The following is a 26,704-nucleotide window of genomic DNA, read 5'->3' on the forward strand; positions in this document are numbered from 1 at the left end:
TTGCACACTACTGAAGCGACTTAGCAGCAGCAGCAGTACAGGAATGCATATAGGAGGTGGAACCAAGGCAGAGGTAGTACCTGTGATCTTGGATCCCTGCCTGTGATAGCTGAGCCCACAGCCCCAGCGATTCCAGTAACAACACAGGATAGACAGAGTGGCAAACACACCTCCCATCTCGCAGGTGCAGCATAACCTGTGGCCACAAAGAACTGGACAGCAACAGCAGTTGGGTATGCAGTCCTGTCTATCTAAATAAAGAGGTGCCCATGAATCTACTTCCCTACCTCCATCACAGCAGTGGCACCTATTAACCTGATGATGCAAGGCATGGCAAAGACAGCTGTGATTCTGGCTCTTCCTCAATCATCCCCCTCACCCTGAAGCTGTGGAGTTGTGAGACAGGACATCCTGAATGCAGAACATTTGCCATCTTTTTGCCCAAGGCAGAAAATTCAATAACAGCAGTGACACTGGAAACAGCAAGGCACCGGGAACACTGGAGGCACACACAGTAAAGAGACTATCAGTCAACACCTCTGAAGAGGATTCCCTTTCTAAACGGAGATCAAGATGATGGAATAGTAGGATACTGAGCTCACCTCTCCCCAAACACATCAAAAATATATCTAAATATGGGGAAACTCTTGCTGAAAACAAACTGGAGGCTGACAGAAAAGCTATTCTATAACCAGCTCTGTAAAGAAAGATTCACAAGGACTCAGGTAGGAAAGTAAAAGATGATCAGGTTAGGACCTGTGCCCCCAGCAGGGAATACAGAAAAGAAGGGGGGTATCTCAGGCTTGGGAATCCTCCCTGGGGAGTTGGAGGTTTGAGACAGATAATGGGCTTCATAGCCTTGGGGTCTGACACTGGGCAGACCAATCCCCTTAGCTGGTTTGCAAACCAGTAGGACTTACTAAAGGTCTGTGAAAAACTGAGAGTCTGTTCATGAGCAGAACATACACAAGCTTGCTTATACCCAAGAATAAAGTAGCGGAAGTAGATTTAAAATAGCCTGGGCCTGTGGCTAGTTTCACAGGACCATTCCAGCATACACCCTAACCCATAAAAAGTGCCTGATCCAGACCCTCTTGCTCCAATTCAGCTCTCTAGTAGGGCAAATGCTGCCATTGCCCAGGAGATTTTGCACTGAGGGAAACAAAGATGGCTCAGACTTGGCCCAGCCTCTGAACAGGGAAATGGCAACCATTGCCAGTAAGCATTCGGAATCAGCAGATAAGGAGCTACCTGAGATTGACTAGCCTGCTGGGACCATTCCAGCTCTTGACCTGCACTGGGCATGTCCTCCAATATCTCTTCCTTTGGCTATGCTCTCTACTGGGGTGAATGTGCCATTGCTGAGGAGAGGTGAAAGTGCTAGGAGGAAGCAGAGCAAGCTCAGACACAGTCCTACCTCTAAATGGGATGAAGGCAGTCGTTGATAGTGAACACACAGAGTCAGAGATTGTAAATTACCTAGGGTTCTAAATGGCTTGCTGAAACTATCCAATAATGTACCCTAATTCAGAACAGATTTGCACTTGAGCCTCTCTTACTCCAGCACTACTGCCAAATAGGGAAGAAGTGCCCTTGCCTGGGATACCCTGATGGGCTAGTGGTTAGCATTCAGCATTTTCACTGCCATGGATCAGATTTATTCCTGGTCAGGAGAGATCCCACAAACCATAAAGTGTGGCAAAAGAAAAAAAAAAAAAGATGAACAAGAAAAAAAAAACTGAAAAAACAAACAAACAAAAACAACACTAGTGAAGCAGAGATAGTTTACCTGATAGAGTTCTAAGCATTAGTAATACATATACTAACTGAACTTGGGGAAAAAATAGATGAACTCAATGAGAATTTTAAGAAGAATCCAGAAAATATATACAAAAAATCAGTCAGAAGTGAAGAATAACTTAAATGACAACACACTATAATGAATTAGCAGTCTAGGTGACACATAAGTTCATTTATACAGATTGTATAAATAATCTGGAAGATAGAATAATGGAAAACATACAATCAGAACAGAAAAAAAGAAAAAATAAATAAATGATAGATTAAAAGACCTCTAACACTACACCAAGCTTATTAGCATTCTCACTACAGGGGTCCCAGAAGAAGAGAGAAAGAGGTAGAAGTTTATTTGATGAAGTTATGCATGAAACTTCCTGAAGCTGAAGAAGGAAGCAGATTTTCACGTACAGGAATTTCCAAAATTTCCAAAAACGATAAAGTTCATGCTTTGTGTATTTAGAGTATGCATGAATTTCAAACTTAGTTAAATTAGTAACAGCTCTAATAAAAATAATTAAGAAATGAAGACGGAGCAGAAGAATTAAGAAAATAATAATAATAACAACAACAAAAAGCCAAAGTCAGCAGAGGTAAGGAAATAATAAAGATCAAAGAAAAATCAAGGACCAGGTAAAGGCCATGGTTAACAAATGTTGACAAGGATGTGGAGAAAAGGGATCTCTAGCAAGTTGTTGGTGGGAATATTAAATGGCGTACCCATTACGTGAGACAGCATGAAGCTTCGTCAGAAAAAAAAAAACTACAAATACAAATACCATCAGGTCAGTTTAGTCACTCAGTGGTTTCTGACTCTTTGTAATGCCATGGACTGCAGCACACCAGGCTTTTCTGTCTGACACCAATACCTGGAGCTTGCTCAAACTCATGTCCATCAAGTTGGTGATGCCATCCAACCATCTCATCTTCTATTGTTCCCTTTCCTCCTGCCTTCAATCTTTCCTGGCATCAGGGTTTTTTCCAATGAGTGATTTATTTGCGTGAGGTGGCCGAGGTTTCGGAGTTTCAGCTTCAGCATCAGTCCTTCCAATGTATATTCAGGACTGATTTCCTTTAGGATTGACTTGCTTGATCTCCTTGTAGTCCAAGGGATTTGCAAGAGTCTTCTCCAACACCGCAGTTCAAAAGCATCAATTCTTCACTGCTCAGCTTTCTTTATAGTCCAACTCTCACATCCATAAATGACTACTGGAAAACCCATAGCTTTGACTAGATGAACCTTTATCAGTAAAGTAATGTCTCTGCTTTTTAATATGCTGTCTAGGTTGCTCTTAGCTTTTCTTCCAAGGAGCAAGCATCTTTCAATTTCCTGGCTGCAGTCACCATCTGCAGTGATTTTGGAGCCTCCCCCAAAATAAAGTCTGTCACTATTTCCATTGTTGCCCCATCTATTTTCCATGAAGTGATGGGACTGTATGCCATGATCTGAGTTTTTTGAATGTTGAGATTTAAGCCAACTTTTTCACTCTTATCTTTCACTTTCATCAAGAGGTTCTTTAGTTCCACTTCCTTTTCTGCCGTAAGGGTGGTGTCATCTGCGTATCTGAGGTTATTGATATTTCTCTTGGTAATCTTGATTCGAGCTTGTGCTTCATCCAGCCCAGCATTTAGCATGATGTACTCTGCATATAATTTAAATAAGCAGTGTGACAACATCATCCTTGATGTACTCCTTTCCCAATTTGGAAGCTGTCTGTTTTTACGTCTGGTTCTAACTGTTTCTTCTTGACCTGCATACAGATGTCTCAGGAGGCAGATAAGGTGGTCTGGTATTCCTATCTCTTTAGGAATTTTCCACAGTTTGCTGTCACCCACACAGTCATAAGCTTTGTCATAGTCAATAAAGCAAAAGTATATGTTTTTCTGGAGCTCTCTTGCTTTTTCAATGATCCAATGGATGGTGACAATTTCATCTCTGGTTTGTATCCCTTTTCTAAATTTAGCTTGAATATCTGGAAGTTCTTGGTTCACATACTTTTGAAGTCTGGCTTGGAGAATTTTGAGCATTACTTTGGTAATCTGTGAGAGGAGTGCAATTGTGTCATAGTTTGAACATTCTTTGGCATTGCCTTTCTTTTGGATTGGAATGAAAACTGACCTTTTCCAGTCCTGTGGCCACTGCTGAGTTTCCAAATTTGTTGGCATATTGAATGCAATACTTACACAGCATCATCTTTCAGGATTTGAAATAGCTCAACTGGAATTCCATCACCTCCACTAGCTTTGTTCGCAGTGGTGCTTCCTAAGGCCCACTTGACTTCACTTTCCAGGATGTCAGGTGTGTGATCACACCATCGTTGTTATCTGTGTCATGAAGATCTTTTTTGTGTAGTTCTTCTGTATATTCTTGACACTTCTTAATTTATCATGTTTCTATTAGGTCCATACCTCTTCTGTCCTTTATTATGCCCATCTTTGCATGAAATGGGTTAGATGGCATCACCAAATCAATGGACATGGGTTTGGGTGAACTCCAGGAGTTGATGATGGACAAGGAGGCCTGGCGTGCTGTGGCTCATGTGGCCACAAAAAGTCAGACATGACTGAGCAGCTGAACTGAACTTGCATGAAATATTCCCTTGGTATCTCTAATTTTCTTTTTTTTTAAATTTATTTATTTTAATTGGAGGTTAATTACTTTACAATATTGTAGAGTTTTTTGCCATATGTTGACATGAATCAGCCACAAGTGTACATGTGTCCCCCATCCTGAATCTCCCTCCCACCTCCCTCCCCATCCCATCTCTCAGGATCATCCCGGTACACCGGCCCTGAGCACCCTGTCTCATGCATCAAACATGGACTGGTGATCTATTATAGTTCAATGCTATTCTCTCAAATCATCCCACCCTCGCCTTCTCCCACAGAGACTCAAAGTCTCTTCTTTACATCTGTGTCTTTTTTGTTGTCTCACATATAGGGGCATCATTATCATCTTTCTAAATTCCATATATATGGATTAATATACTTTATTGGTGTTTTTCTTTCTGACTTATTTTGAGATCTCTAGTTTTTCCCATTCTATTATTTTCCTCTATTTCTTTGCATTGATCATTGAAGGAGGCTTTCTTATCTCTCCTTGCTATTCTTTGAAACTCTGCATTTAAATGGGTATATCTTTCCTTCTCTCCTTTGTCTTTAGTTTCTCTTTATTTCTCAGCTATTTGCAAGGCTTCCTCAAACAACCATTTCATCTTTTTGCATTTCTTTTTCTTGGGAATGGTCTTGATCACTGCCTCCTGTACAAACTCCTGAACTACTGTGCATAGTTCTCCAGGTACTCTATCAGGGCTAATCCCTTGAATCTATTTGTCACTTCCACTGTATAATCATTAAGCTTTTAATTTAGGCCATACCTGAATGGTCTAGTGGTTTTCCCTACTTTCTTCAAGTTAACTCTGAATTTTGCAATAAGGAGTTCATGAGCTGCAGTCAGCTCCCAATCTTGTTTTTGGTGACTCTATAGAGCTTCTTCATCTTTAGCTGAAAAGACTATAATCAATATGATTTCAGTATTGAAATGTCTTCTCTTGTGTTGTTGGAAGAGGGTGTTTGCTATGACCATTGTGTTCTCTTGGAAAAACTCTGTTAGCCTTTGTCCTGTTTCATTTTGTACTCCAAGACAAACCTGCCTGTTACTCAACATATCTCTTGACTTCCTACTCTTACAGACTTGTCTGTGAATGTCCAGTAGTCTCCAGCAGAGGCATGCTTTGGCAGTGGCCTGTGGTAGGATCAGGAGCACTGTGTGCAGCAATTCCTACAGGGGACCTTTTGAAAGATGTAGCCATTATCTTCATTGCCTCCACTACACTTTGGTCTCAGGTCAAACAGAAAGGAGAGAGCACAGCCCCACTCATCACTTAAAAATCAATTAAAGATTTACTGAGCATGGCCCTGCCCATTGTAATAAGATCCAGTTTCCCCCACAGTCTCTCTCATCAGGAAGCTCCCATAAGCCTCTTATCCTTAACCTTCAGAGGGGAGACAGAGTGAAAACCACAGTCGCAGTCAACTAATCAAATTGACCAGATGGACCACAGCCTTGTCTAACTCAATGAAACTATGAGCCATGCTGTGAGGGCCACCCAGGATGGACAGGTCATGGTGGAGAGTTCTGACAAAACATGGTCCACTGGATAATGGCAAATCACTTCAGTATTCTTGTCTTGAGAACCCCATGAATAGTATGAAGAGGTAAAAAAGATATGACACTGAATAATGAACTTCCCAGCTCAATAGGTGTCCACTATGTTACTGTAGAAGAGTTGAGTAATAACTCCAGAAAGAAAGAAGAGATGGAGCCAAAGCATAAACAATGTTCAGTTGTGGATGTTACTGGTGATGGAAGTAAAGTCCAATGCTGTAAAGAACACTGCTGCATAGGAACCTGGAATGTTAGGTCTGTGAATCAAGGTAAATTGAAAGTGGTCAAAAAGGAGATGGCAAGAGTAAACCTTAAAATTTTAAGAATCAGTGAACTAAAATGGACAAGGATAGGTGAATTTAATTCAGATGATCATTATATCTACTACTGTGGGCAAGAATCCTTTAGAAGAAATGGAATAGTTCTCATAGTCAACAAAAGAGTCTGAAACACAGTACTTGGGTGCACTCTCAAAAACGATAGAATGATCTCAGTTCGTTTCCAAAGCAAACAATTCAATATCACAGTAATCCAAGTCTATGCCCCTACCAGAATGCTGAAGATGCTGAAGTTGAACAGTTCTATGAAGACATACAATTCCTTATGGACTACAAGACTACACAAAATGGTGGATTTGAAGGACTTGCACTCATCTTCTCCTTTGAGAACTCTAAAATTACAACTTGTTGCTGAACATCCATCAACTGGCTAATATTGGGTCCCACCAAAAAAATAAAAAAATACCCCACGTCCAAAGGCAAAGGAGAAGCCCAAGCAAGACAGTAGGAGGGCCAAAATCCTGTTTAGAATCAAGCCCCATACCAGCCGGAGATGCTCAGAGGGCTCAAACAAAAGCTTGTGTGCGCCAGGACCCAGAGATCCCCCAGAGACTGAGCCAGACCTGCCTTTGAGTGTCTCCTGCAGACGTATGGGTCAGCAGTGTCCTGCCATAGGGGCAGGGGCTATGGGTGCAGAGACCTGGGTCACACAGTATGTGAAATAAGCCCACTTGGAGGAGGTTGCCATTAATCCCACTATAAAGCCTCCAAGCACACCACCCACAAACTGCAGAACGATCATATGAAATAATTTACACACTGTTAAGAACATTCTAGGACCTACAACAGATTTCCCAACTTGGGGATCTGACAAAGGGACTGAGAACCCCCAGGGAGTTTGACTTTGGAGGCCAGTGGGATTTGATTATAGGACTTACACAGGACTGGGCAAACAGGCTCTTGGAGGGCACAGACAAAGCCTTGTGTGCACCAGGACCCAGAAGAAAGGAACAGTGACCCCACAAGGGACTTACCCAGACTTGTCTGTGAATGTTCAGAAATACCATATGGTCTAGCAATTCCACTCCTAGGTATTTACCTGAAGGAAACAAACAAATAAACAACAACAACAACAACAAAAAACTATTAATAATTTTAAAAGGTACATGCACCTCAAAGTTTATAGCAGTATTGTTTCTAACAGCCAAGATATGAAAACAGCACATGTCAGGTAACTGGATAAATAAGCTATGGTATATGCATCTGTTCATGTGTGTTAAGTTGTTTCAGTCATGTCTGATTCTTTGTGGCTCTGTGGATTGTAGCCCACAGGCTACACACACATATGACTCAGCAATAAAAAGAATGAAATTTTTCCATTTGCTGCAGCATGAATGGACCTGAATGTTATTGTAGTTAGTGAAATGAATCAGACAAAGACAAATGCTGTATGTTATCACTTATATGTGAAATCTTAAAAATAAAACAAGCTACTTCATAAGAGCAGAAATTTCTAGACAAAGAGAAGAAACTTGTGGTTCCCAAAGGGAAAATGTATAGATGAGGCACAAAATAGAAGTAGGGGATTAAGAGGTAAAAACTACTATGTATAATAGAAATAAGAAGAGGGTGTTGTATAAAGATGGTGAGGTGGGAGAGTATGAATTGCACCTCCCTCCCATGAACATATCAAAATTACATCTACATGTGGAACAATTATCATGGGAAAAAAGATGAAAATGGCAAAACTCCTACACAAAAAAACTGCAAGAAAGATTTCCATGTAACTAGGTAGGAAGGAAAAGGACATAGGATTGGGATTTCTGCTCTTGGAAAGGATCTGAAAGGAAGAGAAAGTATGCAAAGGCAGATCATTAGACAGTGATGAGATTGAGCCAAAGACTACATGGCCCAGACCTGGGGTACCATGCAAAAGATACAAACCCCTTAGCTGCTAGAAGAATTGTTTAAACAGATATAAGTGATGGGGAAGGCTAAATTCCACTTCCATAATATGAGGGTGCTGGCTTGACAATAAACAGGGTGGAGACAACTTTGTGCTAGGGACTGCCACATCACCTCACTCTCCAATCTAAGAGGAATGGATAACTCAGGCCTGCTTATTGTACACTGCATCTTGTCATGGGACATGTGCTATACAGGCCCTGGAAAAACATTTGGCCTAGCCGTACATAGACAGTCTAGAGACCTGATGTGTGATCAAATGGATCAGTGGTGACCATTGTTGGCACTTATTCAAGTGGTACCTCAAGAAGCACTAATGACCTCCACACCTTGCTCACAGCTCCCATTTGAAAAAAACATTCTGGTTCCACCCACCCACAAGCCACAGGTTGGTGATGGGTCTAAGGAAGACAGATCCTGGGAAAAGATGTGATCTAGGGGCAGAGGGATGGCTGGAGTCCTGGGAAGTTGTTCAGATGGGATGACAGCAGCCAATGTCGGTACTGACTCCATCAACACCACAGAAGCAGCCCAGATCTCAGACAGCACTGTAGCCACTTCAATAACTTGCACCACAATGCCCTGAATCCCAGCCCCAGCCTAGCAAATGCTGTAATCTTACACACACCATGCCGCAAGCTTGCACTAGATCAGAGATGACCAGAACAGGAGGAATGATACAACCTTGAACTACATCTTGGAGTGCAGATACAAACACTTGTACAGGCAATGCATCAGACCTCTGTGAGTGCATAAGCCACACTTACATCAACACTCCAATCTTTGAGGCAGAAAACACACTCAGAAGAGAGAGAGAGTCAGCTCAACCATGACCCTCAGTGTTTCTGCTACAGTAAGTAGGGAGCAGAACCCAACCCTGAGAGGTTGGCAACATCTATGGAGTAAAGAGGAAGTCATGCCTCACACTCTGCACAGACATTGCATCCTTCAACACCAGCTGCACTCACTGTCAATGTGATAGTGGCCAACATATCCTGAGGAAAGACATAGCTGGGGTCCACATCAAAACCGGTTTTGCCATAATGATACTGGACACATGTGGTAGACATAAGGACACTCCCAGATAAATGCACACCTTCAAGACTACAACAGACAAACTTTTCACCTAAATTCGAGACAAAAAAGTTGAGTAAAATAAAAAGGCAGAAGAATGAATCCCAACTAAAAGAGTAAGAGAAAAAAGAAAACTGAGACTAAATTATGAAACAGACATTGTCAGTCTATGAGACATTGGGTTCCAAAAAGAGGTAATAAAAATGTTAACTAAATTAGAAAGATTACCAATATAAACTCAGATCATATAGTTAAGACATTCTTAACTATAAAAATGACCGAATCAAAAATAGATAATTCAATTTCTGAGATAAAAGGCAATCTAGAAACATTGAATAGCTGATTAAAAGACACAAAAGAATGAGTAAGTGATCAGAAAGAGAAAAAATAAAGTCATTCATCAAAAGAGCAGACAGAAAAACAAATGAAAACGAACAAACAATCCTGAAAGCAAGATACAAGATCTATGGGATCATGTAAAATGTTCCTGAAGAAGAGAGAGAGAAGGGAATTAAAGATGTATTTGACGAAATCATGGCTGAAACCTTCCCAAACCAAAGTCCTGAGGAAATAGATATCCAGGAATAGGGAACACAGAGGGTCATCAAACAAAATTAACCCAAACAGACCCATGGCAAGACATATTATACTTAAAATGGCAAAAATTGAAGGTAAAGAGTATACTCTAAATGCAGCAAGAGAAATGCAAAGAGTCATATTCAAGAGGGTCTCTGTAACTCTATCAGCTGATTTCTCTACAGAAATTTAATAGGACAAAAGGGCATGTCATGATATATTCAAAGTCCTGAAAGCGAAAATCTTGAATCTAGGATATTCTACCCAACGAAATTATCATTTAGGAAAAAGGAGAGATAAACAATTTCTCAGACAAGCAGAAATTAAAATAATCATCAATAATAAACCTTCCCTAAAAGAAATGTTGAAGGGTCTTCTCTAAGTTGAAAATAAACTAGAATGTATAGAAAGGGAAAATCCCAATAGGAAAGTCAAATGTATAGTAAGGCTTGAAGTTCACTTTAAAAACTTAGTAAACAGATTAAAAACAAAAACAAAACAAAATTGTAGGAGAGATTATATCTACAGGAAACAGTAAAAGCATAAGCATGAAGGTATAAAACTAGAATGTGAAAAACACAAAATGTAGTCAATAGGAGTAAAAAATAAGGAGATCATTGAGAACATGATTGATGTTGATTATTAGTTTAAAACAAGTAGACATAGCTACAGGTAAACATACATAAACTCCATAGTAACTACAAAACAAAAACCTACAACAGACAAACAGAAACAAGAGAGAAAGGGTCACAAGCATTCCATTCAAGAAAATTATCAAACCACATAGGAAGAAACTAAAAGAAGAATAGACAAGAACTGCAAAAACAAATCAGAAAGCAAGTACCAAAATGGAAATAAGTTCATACCTATCAGTTGCTTCTGCTGCTGCTGCTGCTAAGTCGCTTAAGTCATATCTGACTCTGTGCGACCCAAGAGACGGCAGCCCACCAGGCTCTGCTGTCCCTGGGATTCTCCAGGCAAGAACACTGGAGTGGGTTGCCATTTCCTTTTCCAATGCATGAAAGTGAAAAGTGAAAGTGAAGTCGCTCAGTCGTGCCTGACTCTTAGCAACCCCATGGACTGAAGCCTGCCAGGTTCCTCCATCCATGAGATTTTCCAGGCAAGAGTATTGGAGTAGGGTGTCATTGCCTTCTCCACATACCTATCAGTAATCACCTTAAATGTCAATGAACTAAATGCTACTTCAAAAGATGTGTGTGCATGCTAAATTGCTTCAGTCATATCTGACTCTTTACAACCCTATGTACTGTACGTTGCCAGGCTCCTCTGTCCAGGGGATTCTCCAGGAAAGAATATTGGAGTGGATATAGGGTGGTTAATTGGATAAGGAAGCAAGATCCAATAATATGCCTACAAGAGATTTATTTCAGAATGAAAAACACACAGACTGAAAGTGAGGGGATGGAAAAGGGTATATGATCCAAATGAAAATAAGAAAGTGAGGTAGCAATATTCATATCAGATAAAATAGACTTTAAAGCAAATAATATAATGAAAGACAGAGAAGGATATTATATAATGTTGAAAGGATCAATAAGAAAGAAAGAGGATATTACACTTGTTAACATACACAAATTCAATACAGAAGCACCTAAATACATAAATCACATGCTAACAAATGTGGAGAGAGGAATTTACAATAAGACAATAATAGTAGGAGGTTTTAGTGTCCCATTGACATCCGTGGACATACCATCAAGGTAGAAAATTGGTAAGACAACAGAAGTCTCACATAACATATTAGAGCAGATGGACTTAATGGATATAAGTCAAGACACACTATCCATAAAAAGAAGAACACACATTCTTCTCACGTGCACATGGAACTTTCTCCAGAATAGAGAGCATAGTGGGTCACAAAACAAGCCTCTACAAACTCATGAGGATAGAAGCTATATCAAGCATAAATTCAGACTACAACAAAATGTAATTAGAACACCTTATTTTCTTGGGCTCAAAAATCACTGTGGATGGTGACTGCAGTCATCAAATTAAAAGATGCTTGCTCCTTGGAAGAAAAACTATGAAAAACCTAGACAGCATATTAAAAAGCAGAGACATCACTTTGCCCATAAAGTCTGTATAGTCAAATATATGTTTTTTTTTCAGTAGTTATGTATGAATGTGAGAATTAGACAATAAAGGCTGAGCCCTGAAGAATGGATATTCTTGAACTGTGGTACTGGAGGAAACTCTTGAGAGCCCCTTGGATAGCAAGGAGATCAAACCATTAAATTCTAAAGGAAATTAACCTTGAATATTCTTTGGAAGGACTGATGCTGAAGCTAAAGCTTCAATGCTTTGGCCACCTGATGTGAAGAGCCAACTCACTGAAAAAGACTTTGATGCTGGGAAAGATTGAGAGCAGAAGGAGAATGGGACAACAGAGGATGAGATGGTTGGATGGCATCACTGACTCAATGGACATGAGTTGGAGCAAACTCCAAGAGATAGTGAAGGACAGGAAAGTCTGGTGTGCTGCAGTCCATGGTGTCACACAGATTCAAACATAACTGAATGACTGAACAACAGCAACAGAAATAAATCTGGGAAAGAACAAACATGTGGACACTGAAAATATGCCACTACAAAACCAGTGTATAACAATGAAATCGAAGAAATCAGAAAATACCTTAAGATGAGATAAATGAAAATATGTTGCGAAATCTATGGGATGCAGCAAAAGCAGTTCTTAGAGGGATGTTCATAGTGCACAGGTGTTGCTCAAGAAGTAAGTACATCCAAGTAAACACCTTAACTTACCATGTTTAAAATAATTAGAAAGAGACAACAAAGCAAAGCAGTAAAGCCAGCAGAAGGAAATGCAAAAAAATTAGAGAAAAGATAAAATAGAAACCAAAATAAAGCAATAGAAATATCAAGGAAGATGAAAGCTTTTAATTTTTAAATTTATTTTTTAATTGGAGGAAGTTTGCTTTTTTCTCAGTGTTTATTTTAATTTAATTGGAGGTTAATTACTTTACAATATTGTATTGGTTTTGCCATACATCATCCTAAATCTGCCACAGGTATACACGTGTTCCCCTTCCTGAACCCCCTTCCCTCCTCCCTCCCCATACCATCCCTCTGGGTCATCCCAGTGCACCAGGCCCAAGCATCCAGTATCATGCATCAAACCTGGACTGGCGATTCGTTTCATATATGATATTAAACATGTTTTAATGCCATTCTCCCAAATCATCTATGTCTCTTTTGCTGTCTTGCATACAGGGCTATTGTTGCCATCTTTCTAAATTTCATATATATGCATTAGTATACTGTAGTGGTGTTTTTCTTTCTGGCTTACATCACTCTGTATAATAGGCTCCAGTTTCATCCACATCATTAGAACTGATTCAAATGTATTCATTTTAGTGGTTGATCCATTCATCTGCTGATGGGCATCTAGGTTGCTTCCATGTCCTGGCTATTATAAACAGTGCTGCGATGAACATTGGGGGTACATGTGTCTCTTTCAATTCTGGTTTCCTCAGTGTGTATGCCAAGCAGTGGGATTGCTGGGTCATAAGGCCGTTCTATTTCCAGTTTTTAAAGGAATCTCCACACTGTTCTTCATAGTGGCTGTACTAGTTTGCATTCCCATCAACAGTGTAAGGGGGATCCCTTTTCTCCACACCCTCTTCAGCATTTGTTGCTTGTAGACTTTTGGATCGCAGCCATTCTGACTGGCGTGAAATGGTACCTCATTGTGGTTTTGATTTGCATTTCTCTGATAATGAGTGATATTGAGCATCTTTTCATGTGTTTGTTAGCCTTCTTTATGTCTTCTTTGGAGAAATGTCTGTTTAGTTCTTTGGCCCATTTTTTGATTGGGTCGTTTATTTTTCTGGAATTGAGCTTCAGGAGTTGCTTGTATATTTTTGAGATTAGTTGTTTGTCAGTTGCTTCATTTGCTATTATTTTGTCCCTTTCTGAAGGCTGTCTTTTCACCTTGCTTAGAGTTTCCTTTCTTGTGCAGAAGCTTTTAAGTTTAATTAGGTCCCATTTGTTTATTTTTGCTTTTATTTCCAATATTCTGGGATGTGGGTCATAGAGGATCCTGCTGTGATTTATGTTGGATAGTGTTTTGCCTATGTTCTCCTCTAGGAGTTTTATAGTTTCTGGTCTTATGTTTAAATCTTTAATCCATTTTGAGTTTATTTTTGCGTATGGTGTTAGAAAGTGTTCTAGTTTCATTCTTTTACAAGTGGTTGACCAGTTTTCCCAGCAACACTTGTTAAAGAGATTGTCTTTAATCCATTGTATATTCTTGCCTCCTTTGTCAAAGATGTTTGCTTTAAAATATCGTGCTTGTTTCTATGAATAACTTGAATCAGCCATAATTATACATATATACCCTCCCTTACAGGCCTCCATCCCCTTCACACATTTCCTCCCATCAGATCATCACAGAGCACCAGGCCGGTCTCCCTGAATTATACAGAAACTTCCCACCATCTTTTTATTTTACACTTGATAGTGTATATATGTCAATGCTACTTTATCTTTTGGACCCAACCTCCCCTTCCCCTACTGGGTCCACAAGTCTGTTTTCTCATTCTGAGTTTCCAATCCTTCCCTGTAAATAGGTTCATCACTATAATTTTTCCAGATTCCAAATATGTGTTACTATGCAATATTTATTTTTCTCTTTCCGACTTACTTCACTCTGAATAACAGGCTCTAGGTTCATCCATTTCACTACAATTGACTTAAATCCATTCCTTTTTATGTCTGAGTAATATTCCATTGTATATATATACCACAGCTTCTTTATCCATTCATCTGACAATATGCATCTTGGTTGCTTCCATATCTTGGCTATTTTAAATAGTGCTGCAAAGAATATTGGAGTATGTGTCATTGGGGTTTCCTCAGGGTATATGCCCAGTTGTGTGCTTGCTGGTTCATATGATAGATTACTCCTAGTTTTTTAAGGAATATCCATATTTTTCTCCATAATGGCTGTATCAGTTTGCATTCCCATGCACAGTGCAGGAGTGTTCCCTTTTCTCCACATCCTCTCCAGGATTTATTGTTTTTAGATTTGTCCATTCTGAATGGTGTGATATGACACCTTATTGTAGTTTTGATTTGCATTTCTCCCACAATTTGTGATGTTGAACATCTTTCCATGTGTTTATTGGCCATCTATATGTCTTCCTTGGAAGGAAATTATGACCAAACTAAGCAGCATATTAAAAAGCAGAGATATTACTTTGCCAACAAAGGTCTGTCTAGTCAAGGCTATTGTTTCTCCAGTGGTCATGTATGGATGTGAGAATTAGACTGTGAAGAAAGCTGAGCACCAAAGAATTGGTGCTTTTGAACTGTGGTGTTAGAGAAGACTCATGAGAGTCCCTTAGACAGCAAGGAGATCCAACAAGTCCATCCCAAAGGAAACCAGTCCTGGGTGTTCATTGGAAGGACTTTGGCCACCTCATGTGAAGAGTTGACTCACTGGAAAAGACTATGATGCTGGGAGGGATTGGGGGCAGGAGGAGAAGGAGACAACCGAGGATGAGATGGCTGGATGGCATCACCAACTCGATGCACATGAGTTTGGGTGAACTCCAGGAGTTGGTGATGGACAGGGAGGCCTGGCGTACTGCAATTCATGGGGTCGCAAAGAGTCAGACATGACTGAGCGACTGAACTGAACTGAACTGATGTCTTCCTTGGAGAAATGTCTGTTTACTTCTTCTGCCCTTTTTTGGATTGCACTCTTTGTTTTTCTAATATTGAGCTGCATGTGCTACTTATATATTTTGGATACTAATCCTTTGCAAGTTGCTTCATTTACAAGTATTTTCTTCCATTCTTATGATTGTCTTTGAATCTTTTGTATTGTTTCCTTTGCCATGCAAAACCTGTAAGTTTATTTCAGTTCAATTCAGTCATGCCTGACTCTTTGTGACCCCATGGACTGCAGCACGCCAGGCTTCCCTGTCCATTACCAACTCCCAGAGCTTGTTCAAACTCATGTCCATTGATTTGGTGATGCCATCCAGCCATTTCATCCTCTGTTGTCCCCTTCTCCTCCTGCCTTCAATCTTTCATATTATCAGGATCTTTTCCATTTAGTCAGTTCTTCCTATCAGGGGGACAAAATATTGGAGGTTCAGCTTCAGCATCAGTCCTTCCAATGAATGTTCAGGAGTTCCTTTAGATGTACTGGCTTGATATCTTGACTCTCAAGAGGCTTCTCCAATACCATAAGTTCAAAAGCATCAATTCTTTTGTGCTCAGCTTTCTTAATAGTCCAATTCTCACATCCACACATGATTACTGGAAGAGACATAGCTTTGACTAGACAGACCTTTGTCAGCAAAGTAATGTCTATGCTTTTTAATATGCTGTGTTGGTTGGTCATAGCTTTTCTTCCAAGGAGCAAGCATCTATAAATTTCCTGGCTGCAGCCACCATCTGCAGTGATTTTAGAGCTCCCTAAAATAAGTGACCTTTCCCGGTGTGGGCTCCTCTTGCAGCACAGCTCCAGTACCAGCTGAGCCCCTGTTGGTCTCTGGAGGTGCTGGCATGCATACTGCACTAGGCCAGCCCCCACACTGCTTCGGCAGAGAAGAGAGGGTGCCAACCACCACATGGTGTCTCTTCAAGGCCCGTGTCTCAGTGGCACTGTTGACCTATTTACTTCTGGACAGTCTTCCTCCTCCCCATCCAAACAGGATCAACACTAGGACATCTCTCTGGAAGACTTGGATGATAACGCTGCCTAGGAATGTGAAAATTGAAATAGTAATGTGCAAGGGAAGGCGCTGCTGAATTCTGGAAACGTGTCAAATGCTGGAGAGAATCCTCCGTGATCACAGATATGTAAAGGGAAGGTGATATGATGGCAGAGGAGAAAAACGTGTGCTCATCTTCTGTGAGAACTCAAAAATTAAAACTCTCTGATGAACAACCACTGACAGCAGAATGTTGGATCTCATAAAAAAAAAAAAAGATACCCCATGCCAAAGGGCAAAGGAAAAGCCCAAGCAAGACAGTAGGAGGGGCAAAATTACATTTAGAATCAAATCCCTTACCTGCCAGAGATTCTTGGAAAGCTCAGACAAAACCTTGTGCACACCAGGAGACCCCACAGAGACTGAGCCAGATCTGCCCTTGAGTATTTGAGTATCTTCTGAGGAGGTAGCAGTCAGCAGTGGCCTGCTGCTGAGGCAGGGGCTCTGGGTGCAGCAGACCTGGCTGTGGCAGAAGCCCTTTTGGAGGAAGTTTCCATTAACCCCACCAGAACTCACACAGGATTGGGGAAACAGACTCTTGGAGGGCACAAATAAAACTTTGTGTGCACTAGGACCCAGGAGAAAGTAGCAGTCCCCCCACCCCCAAGAGACTGACCCAAACATGCCTGTGAGTGTCCAAGAGTCCCTGGCAGAGGCATGGGTTGGTAGTGGCCTGCTGCAATGTGAGGGGAACTGAGTGCAGCAGTGCATGCTGAGACCTTTTGAAGGAGGTCACCATTTTCTTCATTACCTCCACCATAATTTGGTCTCAGGTCAAACAATAGGGAGGGAGCACAGCCACATCCATCAACAGAAAATTGGATTCAAGGTTTACTGAGCCACAGTCAGTCTCTCCCATCAGGAAACTTCCATAAGCATCTCATCCTTATTCCTCAGAGTGCAGACAGAATGAAAACCACAATCATGGAAAGTTTATTTAGGTCCCATTGTTCATTATTGTTTTTATTTCCATTACACTTGGAGGTGAGTCAAAGAGGATCTTTCTGTGGTTTATGTCAAAAATTGTACTGCCTATGTTTTCCTCTAAGAGTTTTACAGTTTCTAGCCTTACATTTAAGCCTCTGATCCATTTTTAGTTTATATTTGTGTATGGTGTTAGGAAATGTTCTAGTTTCTTTTCTCTAAATGTAGCAGGCCAGCTTTTCCAGCAACCCTTATCGAAGAGACTGTCTATTCTCCACTGTGTTTTCTTGCCTCTTTTGTCAAAGATAGGTTGCCCATAAGTGTGTGGGTTTCAGTTCAGTTCAGGCATTTAGTTGTGTCTGACTCTGCAACCCCCATGAACCACAGCGTGCCAGGCCTCCCTGTCCATCACCAACTCTCGGAGTTTACTCAAACTCATGGCCACTGAGTCGGTGATGCCATCTAACCATCTCATCCTCTGTCATCCCCCTCTCCTCCTGCCTTCAATCTTTCCCAACATCAGGGTGTTTTCAAATGAGTCAGGTGTTTGCATCAGGTGGACAAAATATTTGAGTTTCAGCTTCAACGTCAGTCCTTCCAATGAACACCCAGGACTGATTTCTTTTAAAATGGACTGGTTGGATCTCCTTGCAGTCCAAGGGACTCTCAAGAGTCTTCTCCAACACCACAGTTCAAAAGCATCAATTCTTCTGCTGTCAACGTTCTTTATAGTCGAACTCACATCCATACATGACTACTCGAAAAGCCATAGCCTTGACTAGACAGACCTTTCTTGGCAAAGTAATGTCTCTGCATTTAAATATGCTGTCTATGTTGGTCATAACTTTCCTTCCAAGGAGTAATCGTCTTTTAATTTCATGGCTGCAATCACCATCTGCAGTGATTTGGGAGCCTGCAAAAATAACATCAGCCATTGTTTCCACTGTTTCCCCATCTATTTGCCATGAAGTAATGGGACCCGATGTCATGATCTTCGTTTTCTAAATGTTGAGCTTTAAGCCAACTTTTTCACTCTCCTCTTTCACTTTCATCAAGAGGCTCTTTAGTTCTTCTTCATTTTCTGCCATAACTGTGGTTTTATCTGCATATCTGAGGTTATTGATATTTCTCCTGGCAATCTTGATTCCAGCTTGTGCTTATTCCTTAGTTGGAACTATTTTGAAGAAAAGCAGATTCCAAAGCAAATACATAGTTTCATTAACATAGCTTAAGAAAAGTATTTCCATAAGAAAAACACATTGGTTACCTCAAGGTAGAACCAGGTGTCATCAACGTAGAACTAATAGAAGCCTCTTTTAATTTTGTGTAGAGGAGGGAAAAAAAAAAAAGTCTGCCATTTGCAGTTTATTTCCTCCTGCTGCTTGGGGACCTTGGGCCTTCCTGCCTCTTATCCTCTCATTCTTCCTTTTCTTTTAGGAAAATTATGTTGCCTAGGGAAAGGGGCAGCATTCTCATTCCATAACTGCTTCCCAACTGATAAGGGGCATCTTCCGTAAATTGGTGAGGCAACATATTCTCCTAATCCTCATATTGAGAGGTCTATGATCCAGAGGTCCCAAGTAGTAGTTGGAAGAAGCTGTGACACTCATAGGAGTTTGGACAACCATTTGGACCTTGAAAGCTTCATGTATCTAGAAACAAATCCAGGTACACAGTTGCAGATGCAGGGAGCAAACAGCAAAAGTAGAACAATCAGAATTATTAAAATTAAGATAGTTTTCCACCATGGGGAACTAGTTAACATATCCCAAAGTGAAGTGACTGAGGCTTCAGGAGTATCCATAGCTTGAGTCATCTTGTTCATGTGCTTAGTAAAGTGAGTAACATTAGTGCTCATATTAGGTATATATGCACAGCATTGGGTATGAATAATGGCGCAAGTTCCTCCTTGTGCAGCTGTCAGAATATCTAAAGCCAATCCGTTTTGTAAAATCACCTTTCTAATTTGTATTTGTTCATAATTAAGGGCTGAAATAGTTTTTTTTTTTTTGAGAATTTTGTAAAGCCTGTTGAATAGTTAGTCAGAGCATCAACTTGTAGCATAACATCTGTAGCTCCCAGAGAGGGAACAAAAATTGCAGCCAAATAATCATACCAGTGAAATACAGACCTGGTCCAACGAGTTCTAAGATGTGGCAAAATAGCAGGGATCTCTGGAACTTCTGAAAATATGAAGGCATGAGTAAAAACTAGACTTAGGGTGCACTCTCTATCCAGCCAGGGGAAGTGATGCCCATAGGTAAGAGCCACATATCTAGTAGGTCCTGTTTGGAGCAAGCCACTGTAACTGAGAGATCCAGTCCCAATCAGTGCCTGGCCAGGCAGGTTAGAAAACACAGGAATAATTACACTGCATATTTCTTGAGGCAAAAATCCCAGTTGTTTCCAGTGATTATAATTGAGTTGTGGGCTAACTTCTGGGAATGGCTCTATTTGTTCCCAGCATATGAGGGAACTGACATTAGGCATTCCTTTTCAGGAGTTAGCCATATGACCTCATCTCATATTTGACAAACATTGTGTAAAAAAAAAAATCAGATATATATCTGTTTGTCTTCTTATGTGCAGCAAAATAGTCATTAAACCAAGATAAAGTATAATCAAAGTTAAAAGTCACATTATGTCCATAGTTAAGGTATAAAGTGTTACACCAGTCCATTTTAGGATTGTTAGATGTCATCAGATTAAGAAGAGGCATCACATATGATTGCTGTTGTCGAAGGTAGTCACAGACACAGAAAAAGTCCTTTCCCTGAAGTGGAGACACCTATGATGGGAAGCCTTCCACTGATGAGGAGAAGCATGTTTCACAGACCCAGCAATTAGACTGATTGTGGAATGTGGCTTAGAAATGAGCCCAGAATAAGAAGGTATTGTTGTAAGAGTCAAATGGCAGACTCAGGGTTTTTGAAGTCAGCAAAAGCAAGCCCACATAGATTATCAGGCCAATCTGAAAAGTAAAAAAGTAAAAGCATAGAGAATAAAGCCATAAAATGACTGGGTCAGGATGCACCTATGAATCATTTCCTGGCACCTTGACAACTATGACAGAAGAAAGAATAACATGGTAAAGGCCTTTCCAGAGGGGCTTGAAAGATTGACCCCAGATCCCAATGTCTTTATCAGGACCTTGGTTCTTGGCTCAAACAGCAGCTCTTTTGACTCAGAGGCTGGGTCAGGAGTCAACTCCCAGAGTTTCCATAATATCTGTTGGAAAGCTGAAAGCTGCCACAAACTTTAAGCTTAGTTATTTGTCCTTCTAACAACAATGACTGATATTTAAGAAGCTGACTGTCTGTCATCCAAATATTAACTTTAGAGTTTAAGATTCCACTCACATCATGAGAAGTCAGTAACAGTATGATTTCACCCATTAATGAACTTAAGAGCTTCAAGCACTAATAAAGCAATATCAGGAATTACTTCTAGATAAAGTGCCACTATTTCTAATTATCTATTCTGGTATCCTTTAGGTTTCTAGTGAGGCCCTTGGGGCTGTGTCATAACTCCCAAGGCCATATCTTTTCTTTTTGACAAACAAATTAAACTCTGACCCTGTGGGCAAGCTCAAAACAGGAGCTTGCAGGACAGCAGTTTGAAGAGCCTTAAAAGTCTTTTGAGCATTTGGACACCAAACCAGCTTGTCAGTTTGGGCTTGTTGAATTTCAGTTATAAGAATATATAGAGGCTGGGCAAGGTCCCCATAACCCAGAATCCAAATGTGGCAGTAGCTTTAAGATAGTCATCTCATTATCTTAAAGTCATAGGTGAAAGTGAAAGTCACTCAGTCGTATCCAGCTCTTTGTGACCCCATGGACTATACAGTCCATGGACTTCTCCAGGCCAGAATACTGGAGTGGGCAGCCATTCCCTTTTCCAGGGGATCTTCCCAACCCATGGATTGAACCCAGATCTCCCACATTGCAGGAAGATTCTTTATCAGCTGAGCTATATAAGTAGGGGATGATTTAGTATAGGCTTAATTCGTTTAGGGCTTATGGCCCTTGTCTCTTCGGATATGATTAGGTCCATATATTTAACAGATTGTTGACAAAGCTGAGCCTTTTCCCTTGATGACTTATAACCACAGCCAGCCAAAAATGTTTACAAAGTCTGCTGAGGCTTTTGAGCAAGCTTTCTCTGCCTCAGCACAGAGCAGAATATCATCTATTTATTGTAACACTACTGCCTCGGGGTTATTAAAGTTTTGTAGATCCCATGACAAACTCTGTCTGAATAAAACTCTCCAGGTTAACTGAGAAGCTGGCTGGGTAGGGTCTTCAAAGGCAAATAAAATTTTGCTTTCCTTCACCAATAGTATATACTAGAAAGCATTGAAATCAATTACTGAAAATTATTTGGCTGGTTTAGGAATTTCAGACAGTACAGTGTAAGGATTAGGCAACACAGGATGTAAAGGGACCACAGCCTCATTTATTATTAATAAATCTTGAGCTAGTCTCCATTTATATTTGACTTTTTAACACCCAAAATAGGAGTATTGCATGAACTGTTGCAGGGAATTAATTGCCCCTGCTCCTTTAAATTTTCAGTGATAGGCTTTAACCCTTCTTTAACCTCAGGTATTAGAGGATATTACTTTTGATGTGGAAATATGTGTAAGTCTTTGAGCCTGACATCAACAGGAATAGCATTTTGTGTTCAACCCAGTTTTTACATTAGCCCACACTCTAGGATTTATATTTTGTTCAACCAATGGGAGAGAAAGAGAACATTCATGAAAACAGAGGCATGCAGCTTGCTCAGTATATCCCTCCCCAAAAGGGGTGAGGGAGACTCTGGCATGATCAGAAACTCATGTGAAAACAGCACAGAGTCCCAGTTGCAGCTTAGAGGACAACTGAAATAATAATGTTTGGGACATCCAGACAGTCCCATTACAGTAGTGGATCAGGGAGAAAGTGGACCAGAGGCTTCAGTAAGCACAGAGTAAATTATCCCAGTGTCCAAAAGGAAAGCGACTGACTGGCTCCCCATTACTAATATTTGTGATTAATCAAGAGTAATTAGGATAGGAACTTGTAGGGGGATCCCCAGACAGCTTCAGTCCTGATTGTCCTGAGAGCCCAACTCCTGGGTCCTATGCCTCTGGGGTCAGTCTTTCCTCCAGTGTGGTCCTTTGCAGACTGGACATGGACCAAGGGCAGCTTAGAAGCCTGAGGACAATCCCACTTGTGGTGCCCCTCCTTTCCACAGTAATAGCAAATCCATCCCTTTCCACCTGGGTTCCTCTGGGCACTTTTCTCAAGCTGTCTCAGAATGGTTTTGATAATGAACTGTCTGATCCAGTTGCAACAAATTATCTAAGGACTGATTTGGTCCATATGTCTGTTTTAGTAGCTTACAGTAAATGTCTGTTCCCCACTAAGTGAGAAATATATTCTTTAAGATCAATCTCCCCTCTTCACTTTCAGAATCAATCTCAGTGAATCTGCAAAGGGCATCTCACAGTCTATGTAGGGATTTACCAGGTGCATCCTTCTCTTCCTGTTCTATGTTTGCCAATTTGGCATAGTTTAAAGTCTTAGCACATGCTCGCCTGAGTCCTTCAATAATACATCTGACAAAATAACTCTGATCCCACCTTCCTTTAGCCGTGTTATAGTTCCAGTCTGGTTCTATAGTTGGGGCAGCCTATTTCTCAGTAGGAAGGGTTGCTATCTCATCCTCCCTCTTTCCTGCTGATTCATTATCAAGCCATTCATCTCCATAGGCAATAGTTTTCTCCAAAACTCGAATTTCTGAGTCAGGAGTTAGTGTCTGCCCCAGAATATACATCACATCCTTCCAAGTAAGGTCACACAGCAGAGTAACACACTTAAAGGCTCTAATATATTTTTCTGGGTCCTCCTAATAGTCTCCCAGACCTTCCTTGATTCTTGGTACTTCTTGATAAGAAAAGGGCTTATTAACTCTCATAGATTCATTATTTTTCTTGTTAGTTGCTTCATGGAGAGGCAACAGCTTGTGTGGCTGTTCCTCAACCTCTCTGGCTGCCCTTTGCATATGTTCCCAGGGATATATTGGAGAAGCCTGTTTTTCCTTATCTCTTTGTCTCCTGTCCTGTCTCATCCTGTATTTCATCCTTAGTTTTAGCTGTCTGAGCTTCTCTTACTTCGACTGGCTGAATTTCAATTGAAAACAAAGGAGTCTGAGGTCATATTGAGACTGGAGTTTAGACTTCTACTGAGACTGGAACAGTTTGAATTTCAGTTTGATTTTCTACCGAGACTGAGGAAACCCTCTCTTGAGGGGTGCCCTGACTTTCAGTTTGCTCAGTTGGAAACCCTGGATATGGGGGCAAAGTAGGAGGACAGGAGGGAGCTGAAGGTTTCACACCCAAATGCATATCCTTAGGATATAAATCTGGAATGTCTCACAGAGAGAAATAAAAGGCAACACATATGTCACTTCTAGCCATTTCCCTTGTTTTCTGCAGAACTAGTCTAATTGTAAGACAGTATTATAATTATGAGACCCTTCAACTGTCCACTGTTCACCATCCTTCAATGGATACCTTGGGCATACAGTATCACATAGGAAGATCAAGCATGTCTTCTTTAAGCTCTGGGGATCAAATTTATCCCAGTTTTTCAGGATGCAGTTCAATGCAGTGAGGCTGAAATTGTTAGCTTCCATCTGTAAGAGAGAAAAGCAGCATCCAGCAGCCTTTTCTACCAGAGGCATCTCTCCTTGCTTTAGGTGGTGGTGGAGATAAGTCTTCCACCTAAGCTTCCTTTCCTGGCTGGAGTTAACTTGTCTCTTACTGACGCAGGTGTCCCACTACTGTCCCTCACCATTCTACCACTGAGGCAGGGTGGAGATGCACCAGGGGTAGACCTGGTGACATACCAGATTGATGTCCAGTTCCTCATCATTAAACCCTTTGTCTGATTTCTACTCTTCCTCTGATGCCACCTGGGGTGCAACAGAGTAGCCTTCAAGAATTCCTCCCAAGCTAAGATTTCCAGAGAAAACACCCATCTGCTGCATGCCTTTGCACAGTCCTGAGTATATTCCTGACCACAATAGAATGGGTAAATCACAAAAGGGCAAACATAAAACCCAAGATGTTCCATTTGAGTGTCACCACACCAGTATATGTGATAACAAAATAGGTGGTGAAGGTCTGGCCATGAGGAAAAAGTGATTTTTGTCCTCAAGCTATATTAGGGCTAATCCTTCCAAAGCCACCTCTGGCCCACTAAGAGCTAGTGTTACCAAAGGAAGAAGCCCATTGCACTTCCAATCTGATCAGATCCTAGGATTCCCTATCTGTGTCCTCAAAAACCTCATGGTCACCAGCAGTGTTCCTATTCACATAGATTGGAGGCTCAGCTGTGATAAAGACTCACTTTCATGTCCCTAGCCACTGAGGCAGGTAGTTTAGAGAGCGACTTCTAGCCTGAGAGACATTCTTGGAGCTAGAGCTCTACGTAGCTACTGAACGTGCTCTTGTCTGCAGTGCATGATAAAACAACCAACAGCATGGATCACAAGTCCCTTGAAAGTCTGTGATCCGACAGGCTTGGTTATTAGTTCTAGTTCCTCAGGCAGTTATGAAATGGTCAAAGAGACCAGGAAATGTGACCAAGAAAAAAAAGCTCAGTCCACACGCTTTGCCCATTTCTGGCTGCTCCCCTTGCAGGGACAATGGGTGCCTCTTGGCATTGTCTGCCTTCAGTCATTATGAAACATTGCAAAATTGCAGAACATGGCTCAATGATTGCTTCATGGACAATTCCATGTCTCATTCATGCTGTTTTCACAAAAACAGGCACACCATGGAGTTATTAAAGTACAGCAGAAAATGTGTTTACTAGGAGAACAAAGAGCTAGAGCTCCGAGTGTCCTTATGTTGTCTTGAAGATCCCACATGAGCCCCCTGAGATGAAAGGTTGCTGCTACAAGCTGTGTGTTATGCAGGGATTCATGGCCTCTGGAGGAGAGGAATTTGATATGGGGCCAGAGATGAGGCTTGACCACTTGGAGTTTTGTGTAGCAAAATTGTATTAAAGTATAATAGAGATATGGAAAGCTTCTGACATGGACATCAGAAGGGGACAGAAAGAGTGCCCTCTTACTAGCTTTTAGCAAGGTGTTATATGTTTGTTCAGTTCAGTTCAGTCGCTCAGTTGTGTCCGACACTTTGTGACCCCATGAATCGCAGCACGCCAGGCCTCCCTGTCCATCACCAACTCCAAGAGTTCACTCAGACTCACGTCCATCGATTCAGTGATGCCATCCAGCCAGCTCATCCTCGGTCGTCCCCTTCTCCTTCTGCCCCCAATCCCTCCCAGCATCAGAGTCTTTTCCAATGAGTCAACTCTTCGCATGAGGTGGTCAAAGTACTGGAGTTTCAGCTTTAGCATCATTCCTTCCAAAGAAACCCAGGGCTGATCTCCTTCAGAATGGATTGGTTGGATCTCCTTGCAGTCCAAGGGGCTCTCAGGAGTCTTCTCCAACACCACAGTTCAAAAGCATAAATTCTTCAGCGCTCAGCCTTCTGCACAGTCCAACTCTCACATCCATACATGACCACAGGAAAAGCCATAGCCTTGACTAGACGGACCTTAGTCAGCAAAGTAATGTCTTTTAGAAAGCTATTAATCAAATAAGAGAGACACCTCAAAGCTGAGGGTGTTTCACTCACAATATGCATTTTTGAGATATGATGGCATGAGTTGTGTCATCCCCCTGGTATAAAACAATTGATATGAATACTGGTTTGTTGAGCCGTTATCAACCTAAAGTTTGAGAAAAGAACAAAAAGTTAGTCTTAGGTGGAACCATTTTGAAGAAAGGCAAATTCCAAAGAAATACATAGGTTCATTAATGTAGCTCAAGAAAAGCATTTCCATAAGAAAACCACATTGGTTACCTCAAGGCAGAACCAGGTGTCATCAACATAGAATTACAAGAAGTCTCTTTTAATTCTGTGTAGAGAAGGAAAAATAATGTCTGCCACTTGCAGTTTATTTCCTCCTGCTACTTGGGAACCTCTTGCCTTCCTACCTGTTGTCCTCTCAGTTCCACACGCAGATGTATTTTTGATGTATTTGTGGGGAAGAAAGCGATACCCCCATCTTACTTCTCTGCCATCTTCTAAGAGC

General features: G+C 41.0%; 1 pseudogene; it reads right to left on the reverse strand.

Annotated features, from left to right (window-relative positions):
• LOC138930708 (endogenous retrovirus group PABLB member 1 Env polyprotein-like) overlaps positions 1-24,466 on the reverse strand; it is a 63,233-nt pseudogene extending 38,767 nt beyond the window's left edge.
• Between the last annotated feature and the right edge of the window lie 2,238 nt (positions 24,467-26,704).

Source organism: Ovis canadensis, chromosome X, assembly GCF_042477335.2.
Source record: "Ovis canadensis isolate MfBH-ARS-UI-01 breed Bighorn chromosome X, ARS-UI_OviCan_v2, whole genome shotgun sequence".
Classification (NCBI taxonomy): domain Eukaryota; kingdom Metazoa; phylum Chordata; class Mammalia; order Artiodactyla; family Bovidae; genus Ovis; species Ovis canadensis.